At 35.2% G+C, this 9,320-nt stretch overlaps 1 long non-coding RNA gene across 1 annotated transcript; it reads right to left on the bottom strand.

Annotated features, from left to right (window-relative positions):
• Positions 1–3,302: 3,302 nt before the first annotated feature.
• LOC106045292 (uncharacterized) lies at positions 3,303–8,463 on the bottom strand. Its single transcript, XR_001212713.3, has 3 exons — positions 7,534–8,463; positions 5,428–5,511; positions 3,303–3,722 (listed from the first exon to the last, which is right to left on the bottom strand). It is a non-coding gene; the product is annotated as an uncharacterized lncRNA (long non-coding RNA).
• Positions 8,464–9,320: the final 857 nt, after the last annotated feature.

Genomic DNA, 9,320 nt, shown 5'->3' on the forward strand with positions numbered 1-9,320 from the left:
TGGTTTGTTGCATATTTTGGGTTTAATACGAGCATCTTGAATTTATTCCGACAATCCAGTAACATCTTTCATTTATCTGGAATGTCATTTAAAACAACTGACGTGCTTTTAGCAAACCCTCACTCAGTTCAGGTAGGAATATAAGAACTGGAAACCAAAGATATGCATGATCAGGTAGTTGAAAGATTGTCTCAGATCTTATTCCCATGGGCACACATTCAGTTGTTCAAACTGAACATGCATATCAAACTTATTCATAGAAAAGTTAATGTAGGTATTTCAATACTTGGAAAATGTAGTCAAAAATCATAATGGTAAACTTTTTTTTTTTTCTATGGAAATATCAACAAATAGATTAATACAATTCAGTGTAAACTGTGCTCTTGGCCATCTTTGGAAAAATATGACACAAAAAATTGATTCTGTGTAATTTTATTTAAAAAAATTACTGAAATCATTACCGGAAAATAACCAAGTAAATTATGCGTATTTGAAATAGAGCAGAAATTGAAGACCATTTTAGATTGGTAGGACACAGCAGCAATCCAATCTCTGATTCTCCATCCGCTGTGTGAGTCACAAACTTCCATTAATGTCAATAGTCTGAGATAAAACTCCAGAAGCTTAAACACTTCAGTCAATATGTTACTAGTGATTTTTTTTGCAAGGATAGCAAACCAGCTTAGATGAGATGACCACTGAAAAGCCCTGTTATCACCTCTCATCCTTTTTACATTATAAACCAATGTCATACAAACAAAGAGTCATCCATAAACTAACATATAGATATATATGTGAATAGAGGAACAGGAAAACCAATAAAAATGTAAGAAGGCAATACAAGTCAAAATAGCTTAGAAAAGTAAAGGCTGAGGAGATAAATACCTTAAGCACATCAATAAAGTGAAATGTATGCTTCAAAATAAAAATGAGAATCTAATAAAAAATGAGAGACATATTTCAAAATACGGAAAATATTTGAAAACTAAAGACATTCCTGAGGCTTCTGTCAGGCTTCTAAAATAGGATCAACTAAAATTTCCAGAATTTTGATCCACCTCAAATATATTTTCTTTCTTTCTTGAGGATTGGGCTTCTTGTTTTGGTGTTAAGACTTTTGTTTTTTTTGTTTGTTTGCGGCATTTGGATTTCGTTGCAAGAACTGTATCTGTGAAAACTAACATTAAAATAAAAGCTGAATTTCATTTATAATCTCATACTGCCAGAATCTGAGACTTTAGAAACATGACAACAGTGGATATAAGGTCTTAGGCCCTGTGGGCATTAACAGAAAAGTTTTGATTTCGTAACACATGTTGCTATTTGTGATAAAAGCATGCGACCCAGTAATAGCAAACTGTCTGAATACTCTTCGAGGTTCTTTGGTTAGTGCGGTTCTCAGTTTAAAACCATAGATCCTAAAAATTGGCTTGCATACTGGAACAATGCTGAAATATTTATTTTTGGGGAGGGGCATTTTAGGTTTTTTAAATTTCAGAAATATTACTGGAGAAGGAACAGAGGTCATTTGGGTAGCTCTTTGCCCTTGCAGAGGGGACAATTAGTTTGGTTAGGGACAGCAGGATGGAGTTAGGAAGAATTTGGAGCAAAGACTATTCACAGATAATTAGTAAAGCCAGGCAACTCACTGGATAAGGTGTATTAGTGTGCTACTAGCAAATAGCTGTGGCACATTTTTGTCGTTCATAAAAGAGACTGTATTCCATATCATCATCAGGAAAGTTCATGACCAGTGGGATTTACGTATTTCACAAAACCACAACCAGTGAAAATCTGTTTTCTATTCCTGTATCAGCTGAGATATTAAATGAAATTCATGGAAAGGTAATTACTTTTCAGAGAGATAGATCAAAATCAATTTCAGGAAAAGAAAATATATACACATATAGGTGAACAGTGTAACGAGAAATTTTTGAATTATTAAAAATACACAAGATTTGATGGAGAGAAACAAATTATATAGTCTATATGTATAACCTCAAGCACTGTGTTCAGTTTTGGGACCCTCACTACAAGAAGGACATGGAGGTGCTTGAGAGAGTCCAGAGAAGGGCAACGAAGCTGGTGAGGGGTCTGGAGAACAAATCTTACGAGGAACGGCTGAGGGAGCTGGGATTGTTCAGCCTGGAGGAGAGGAGGCTCAGGGGCAACCTTATCGCACTCCACAGTACCTTAAAGGAGGCTGTAGCGAGGTGGGGGTTGGTCTATTCTCCCACGTGCCTGGGACAGGACAAGAGGGAATGGGCTAAAGTTGCACCAGGGGAGGTTTAGGTTGGGTATTAGGAAAAACTTCTTTATGGAAAGGGTTGTTAGGCACTGGAACAGGCTGCCCAGGGAAGTGGTTGAGTCACCATCCCTGGAGGTCTTCAAAAGACGTTTAGATGTAGAGCTTAGTGATATGGTTTAGTGTAGGACTTGTTAGTGTTAGGTCAGAGGTTGGACTAAGTGATCTTGGAGGTCTCTTCCAACCTAGATGATTCTATGATTCTGTAATCTCTCTTCATTGACAAGAAGACAAGCAAAGTAATAAACCATGATGGTCTCAAACTGGAATGTTTGTGACTCTGGTATTAACACATCTACTGTATGTGGTGTCATAGCTTTTGTTGGTTGGTTTGGTTTGTTAGTTTTCATTGCTCTTGTTTCTTTGTTTTAAGGGAACAGAAATGGAAGCTTAAGACATAAACCTAGAAGAAATTCCTTAAATTATTAAGCAAAGCCTCAGAAACCACAAACAAAACAGTTTTATTTGTTCCTACTACCTTCTATGTTTTCATATTAAACATATTGCTTGTCTCCCTTTTAACTTACCATAGAATCATAAAAGCATAGAACGGCTTGAGTTGGAAGGGACCTGAAAGATCATCTTGTTCTAATGCCGCTGCGATGGGCAAGGATGCCTCTCACTAAATCAGAATGCCCAGGGCCCCATCTAACCTGGCTTTGAACAATTCCAGAGATGGGGCATTAACAACCTCTCTGGACAACCAGTTCCAGTGCCTTACCACTCTCTGGGTGAAGAATTTCCTCCTAACATCTAATCTCCATCTCTCCTCTTTTAGTTTAAAACCATTCCCCCTTGTCCTGTCATTATCTGACCGAGTAAAAAGTTGTGCTCCATCATTTTTATAAGTGCCCTTTAAGTTGCCCTGAAGGTACAATAAGTCACCCTGGAGCCGTGTCTTCTTCAGGCTGTAAACAGCCCCAGCTCTCTCAGCCTTTCTTCATAGGAGAGGTGCTCCAGCCCTCTGACCATATTTGTGGCTCTCCTCTGGAACGTTCTAACAGAGACAAATACTTTTATAGTTTTCAAGGAAATTAATGCTTAAAAAGGTAGAAAAAATTGTGGAGACAAAATATAAACACCTGAAAAGAATTCTCGGTTCATTGATATTACAGAGGGTCAAAGAACTGTTTGTAGTTAAGAAGTATTACAATTTTATGTACTTCATAAACTGATGTTTTAAACATGGCATAAGGTTTTCCAAAGTCAAGTGGGCTCTAATGCAGTCATGAATCTTTGTGTCCATGATTGGTAAAGGTTGTATGTGTCTTTTTTCCCTTCCTACAGCTTTCTGAAAAAGACACCACACACCTGGAGAACAATCACTCCCAGAAACAACCATATTTCTTAACACCAGGATGTCTTCTTTCCACCTTTGACAATAATAAGTTGGCCTCTGGCATCATCTCCCTCTTCCCTGCAGACAATAAGGAAAATGATTAATTTTGGTCTCAACTGAATGTTCTCTTTAATAAATTATCTTTTCTGTCTCTTATAAACACTAGTTTCTCAGTCTTTGACTTCTTGTTCTTTGTATACTTGAAATATATCCTATTATTTATCTTAAACATTTTTATAATTCTTTTTCTATTCTTTTTATTTCTCTTAACATGTTTTAACTTCTCCTGCCTTATTCCAGTGACCTCTTAGTCCTCCTCCAGCAAACATGATATTTTATAGCTTCTGCTGGCTCCTTAATTTCTTGCTCATTTTTTTGGTGAATTATGTTTTTATTATGAAACATATTTGTCTTATACTCAAAAACTGATGTGTCTTAATATATAGCTACAGAATTAAGTTTACTTTTTATATTAAAAAATCATACTTCTGAAAACGCTTAAATATATATGCACATGCATATAAATATGTACAAACATACTTTATATATTACTTTGGCAAATACTAGGAGAAAGCAGTGTCAAATACCCAATAACTAATACACTAAAACCAGTATTCTGTGTGCTTACTGAAAAGTGAGAGAGGAGCTTGCATGGCTATATAGACTTATGAACAGGAAAACCCATGCTTTCCTGGGTTTTAGATGTTACTTATGCTGCTGCATTTTTTTTTCTGCCCTCTGGGAGTAAAGACAACATCTATGGCCACAGATAGGATGCACTCATCAGAAATAGGACTCTAAAATCCAGAAATCTAGAATCAATCACCTCTTCAAGTGCAGGTTAGAACAGTTTTTGGTTACTTTGGAGTTTCTTCTCAAAAATGTTGTAGAAATGTATGACAGACTATGTCCTCTGTTGACATGAAGTTGTGTGGTTTTCACTGGTGTACATGCATATCTTTAATGGACATTACAATCTTTGCTATGATGCTTATAATTTGCCTCTGAAATAAGTATATTAATCTTTTAAAAGTCCTTGAAACAAGTTAAATAGTATGTTAAACAAAGGTGTTTTTTTGTTTGTTTTTGCTTTTTTTTTTCAGTGTTATCCACTATTCATAGGGCAAGTCACCAGATTGCTTAATTAGTTTCTCTTATATATCACCCTTATTTTTTATAAGGTGCAAATAAAAAAAATAAAAATTAAAAATAATAAAAATAAAAAATAACACTTATGAGGTTTGTAGGTTTTGTACAAAGGTACACACACACACACACAAAAGATGTAAAGAAACCCTGAAAATGACATGTATTTTCTTTTTTCAATTCCTGTTTCTCTTTTTTAACATCCTATCAGCAGGTCTATTTTCCAAAATTAATTGTAACCAGCTCTAAGTTCATTTAAAAATTCTTTCCAGTTGGTTTACAAATATCCAACTTATTTGTGCAGAATACTGAAAATGAAATGTTTTGATGGCTCTGAACAATCAGAACAATCAGAAACAATAACTGTTTGATGCTTATTTAAATTCAAGATTGTCAAAAAATCAAATTTAAATTTAAAAAGTGTTTAAGCATTTGCTTTTAGTTCCTAACTGAGTTCTTCCAATTGACAGCTTTAAGTTCTGATCTATTAACTCCAATAGTATTATCCATAAGCTTGGATATGAATCAACAAGATATATATATATATAAAAATAAAAAAAAAAAGAGCAGGTGACAATATAGAAGAAAATGTTTCAAATGTTTGGATTGTCACAAAGTCCTCTTTCTAAGGTCTTACCTGTGACCATCTCCCCATGAATCTATTCTTCTGCTTCCTTCTACGCTTCCTTTCTGTCAGGTCCATTTTCATCTGAGAGCATGCCTACTTTCACAACAGAAACAAAGAATAACCAAAATATATACAAGTGAACAGCAACTAATAATATATCACTTCATTGCATCTTTATTTTCACAAACTACTCTAATTGTGAAGTAGGATTGTCCCATAGAGGAAAAGAGCAAGAAATAGTCTAACAGTTATTTATTTGTGGCTTTTTTCTGTTTGCATTAGAGATACAGATCCTTTCTGCTTTCGGACTTCAATATAAGGGAAAAGGTCAACAAAACATCATGAAAAAGTTGTGTTGATCTGGATGGCTCTTACAGTTGGTCATATGATTTATTAAAGAAAAAAAAAAAGAATCAGAGGACAGCTTTCCATATTTAGAGGCTCAGAGTAACTTTTTTTCCCTGCCCTTCAGCAATTTACTTTTCCTAGTTCTTTCAGACGAAAACAGTGCAGACTCTACTACAGTTGTTATATATTAACCAAAAAGATGACATTTTTGTCTGTGTTTTATTTGATTCATTAAACATTCAGTTCAGCTGATTGTGATTTTAGGTTGAATTCTTTCTTTCTTTCTTTCTTTTTCTTTCTTTCTTTCTTTCTTTTTCTTTCTTTCTTTCTTTCTTTCTTTCTTTCTTTCTTTCTTTCTTTCTTTCTTTCTTTCTTTCTTTCTTTCTTTCTTTCTTTCTTTCTTTCTTTCTTTCTTTCTTTCTTTCTTTCTTTCTTTCTTTCTTTCTTTTCTTCCTTCCTTCCTTCTTTTCTTTCTTTCTTCTTTCTTTCTTTCTTTCTTTCTTTCTTTCTTTCTTTCTTTCTTTCTTTCTTTCTTTCTTTCTTTCTTTCTTTCTTTCTTTTCTTTCTTTCTTTCTTTCTTTCTTTCTTTCTTTCTTTCTTTCTTTCTTTCTTTCTTTCTTTCTTTCTTTCTTTCTTTCTTTTTCTTTCTTTTTCTCTTTTTCTTTCTCTTTTTCCTTCCTTCCTTCCTTCCTTCCTTCCTTCTTCCTTCCTTCCTTCCTTCCTTCCTTCCTTCCTTCCTTCCTTCCTCCCTCCTCCCTCCCTCCCTCCCTCCCTCCCTCCCTCCCTCCCTCCCTCCCTCCCTCCCTCCCTCCCCTTTCTTTCTTTCTTTCTTTCTTTCTTTCTTTCTTTCTTTCTTTCTTTCTTTCTTTCTTTCTTTCTTTCTTTCTTTCTTTCTTTCTCTGAATACACTTGATATAAAAGTTTCAGATTATGAGTTATTGATAGCTTATATTGACTACTGTAAGAATGAGACCAGCATAGGATCCAGGAACTATTTATTCGGATCTGTTCGTATATGTGACTGCATACTTGGCTTTTTTTTTTTTTTTTTTTTTTCCTACTATAGTAGTGAATTGTTGCTGAGTCTCTCATTCATTAAAACACCCTTAGCTTAACATTTTTATTTCTTGTTAAACTTACAGTGCGGGGAGAACTCAACCTTGGAAAAACAGCATTCTATTTTAAACTTTTTTTTTTTTTTAAGGGAGATTAAATGTAATCACATACCTTTGTCATTACTGTCAGAAAGTTTAATTTCTGTGTGTGTTAGTGTGTTATGTGTATTGTTTATTGTTTATCTTGAATTTTTGTATTCTTTCCCTACTTTGATGTGATGGTTTCGTACATTTTAACCCATCTCCTTTTTCTTGTGGAAGGAATCTTAGCAGATAAATTAAACTTTTATTGTTAGTTGCTCTGCTCCTGCTTTACTCCCCTCCACATTATTATTATTTTTTTCACTATTACACCATTGCTTGAGAGGAAAATAACTAGAGGATATGTTCTCCTTTTAATCTCCCTTTGCCATGTAATTAGAGGGTGGGTAAAGGTTAGGCAGAGGAGAACAAAGAAGATATTGTAACAGTAGAAAAGTCTTATTCAGATTCCTAAAGGCATTGAGAGAATCTAGCCAAGATTTTGTTAACATTTTCCATCACTTTTTATTGACCTCAGTTTTGAATCAGAAAACACCACCTGGATGTACCGTTTGTGATATATCCCAAAATAAACATTGCCAGTTATCACACACTCAGGGGATTCCCTTACCTTTGTAATAGGATGCAAAAACAATGGCAAGTGCAGAAGAATTTATGTGGTGCTGTAAATCTTTCCTTCTGAAAGACTGGAATCCTCACTATGACATTACCACCATGGTAACTGGTTACAGTGTTTAGTAGCTAGGGCTATGGTAAGCCCATAGACAGGGTTATATTAGTTTTGTCTGACTCATTTACATTGATATTTTCTAACCCATTAAATATAGTCATTTCAGTTCAGATACTGTCTTTTAGCTAAAATCCTCAGTAGGAATAGGTGCATGTCTACCCAGCCCCAGGAAAATCTTCCATCTTCTTCAGGAAATGGCTGATATATTTCTCAAACTTGAATTTGAGAAGGCTCCTAGCCAAAGATCTAACATAAGATTTAAGCAACAGAAGTGCAAATAAGATCACGTTCGGTGACCTACATTCAAAAGTCATAGCCAGGTAAAACCTAAACCCTTCAAGCCATCCTTAGCATATGAAATGGAGTAAAAATGAAATATGAAGATAAATATCCCTGTAAATTAGATAGAATTCCAATGTATGCTTGGCCTGATTATATAAATCTCTTCCTTGTGTTTTGTTTTTATGGGATCTTAAATAAAATTTTTGACAGACCTGTGTTGCTAGGAATACTCTGAATGTACCTAACTTGATGCTGCCAACCTTTTGTATAACAGCCCATTGAATAGGGAGCTGATATGACAAATTGAAATTTTGAGTCAAATGGGAGTCCTGAGCTATTTTTCTTAGGTTAGGAAGGACAGAAAATGCATCTCTTTCTTCTGAGGGAGATATTGTAAATGTGTTTCAAGAAAGCCTTCTCCCACTTTTCTTTCAGGCTGCATAGATTCAACATTCAAAGCAATGTTGAGAATACAAAGATACCAATGCTTCAGGAACTTTTAGTGTAAGCCCATAATCGCTGAACTCAGAAACAGTTTCTGGTGTTCATCACACACAGCTCTGGGACCAATAAAGCTCATCAAATCATAATAGAGACTCAGTCCTTAGGACCTTGACAAACTTGGGAACTGGGCCAACAGAAACTGACATAGATTCAGCAAGAAAAAGTGCGAAGCTCTGCACCTAAAGCAAAAGAATCCCGTAGTATAGTAGAAGTTAGGAAGAGACTGGCTAAGTAACAACCTGGTGGAAAAGGTTTTCATGATGGTCATCATGGAGAAGAATCTCCTAAGCACTAGACAAGAAAGGAAGCCTTTCCCCTTACAGCTAGGTAGCTCCAGAGTGTTCGTGCAATGGGGCTTTAAACATATACAATATGTGTTTAGCTTCTCAGACAGGCTGTGCAAGACACAGGACAGAAAAACACTGTCATGTTGCTTGTGTTTTCTGTTTTGTACTCCATAGGAATGTCTTCAGCTACCTTTTAAGTATCTTTTTGCCACTAAGTGGTATATCTCCATTAGAAGTAGGCAAGCAAAATTTCTCCCAAATCCCACTCCCATCATCTAGCTCTTGGAATCTTCTACTAAGAATTTTTGAGACAGAGATTTAATCTCTTCTCTAAGTGCACTGAGAAAATGTGTATATACTCAGTAGATTTATGCATATGTAGGTGAGTGTCTCCTTGTTCTTATCTCTGAGTATATTTCACTTTGCATGGGATACATATTTATTCAGAGATTCAAATAACCCTTTCAGCCTGATGATTTCCATGTATGAGATGAAAACCTGTGGTCCTTCTTTCTGCTCCTTGAAAAGTCATTCCAAGAGAAGTAGGACACCCTTAGGAGTGCCTAAATGCAGAAACTTCTGAAATTTAAACAA

The sequence above is a fragment of the Anser cygnoides genome, chromosome 2 (genome assembly GCF_040182565.1).
Source record: "Anser cygnoides isolate HZ-2024a breed goose chromosome 2, Taihu_goose_T2T_genome, whole genome shotgun sequence".
Taxonomy (NCBI): Eukaryota; Metazoa; Chordata; class Aves; order Anseriformes; family Anatidae; genus Anser; species Anser cygnoides.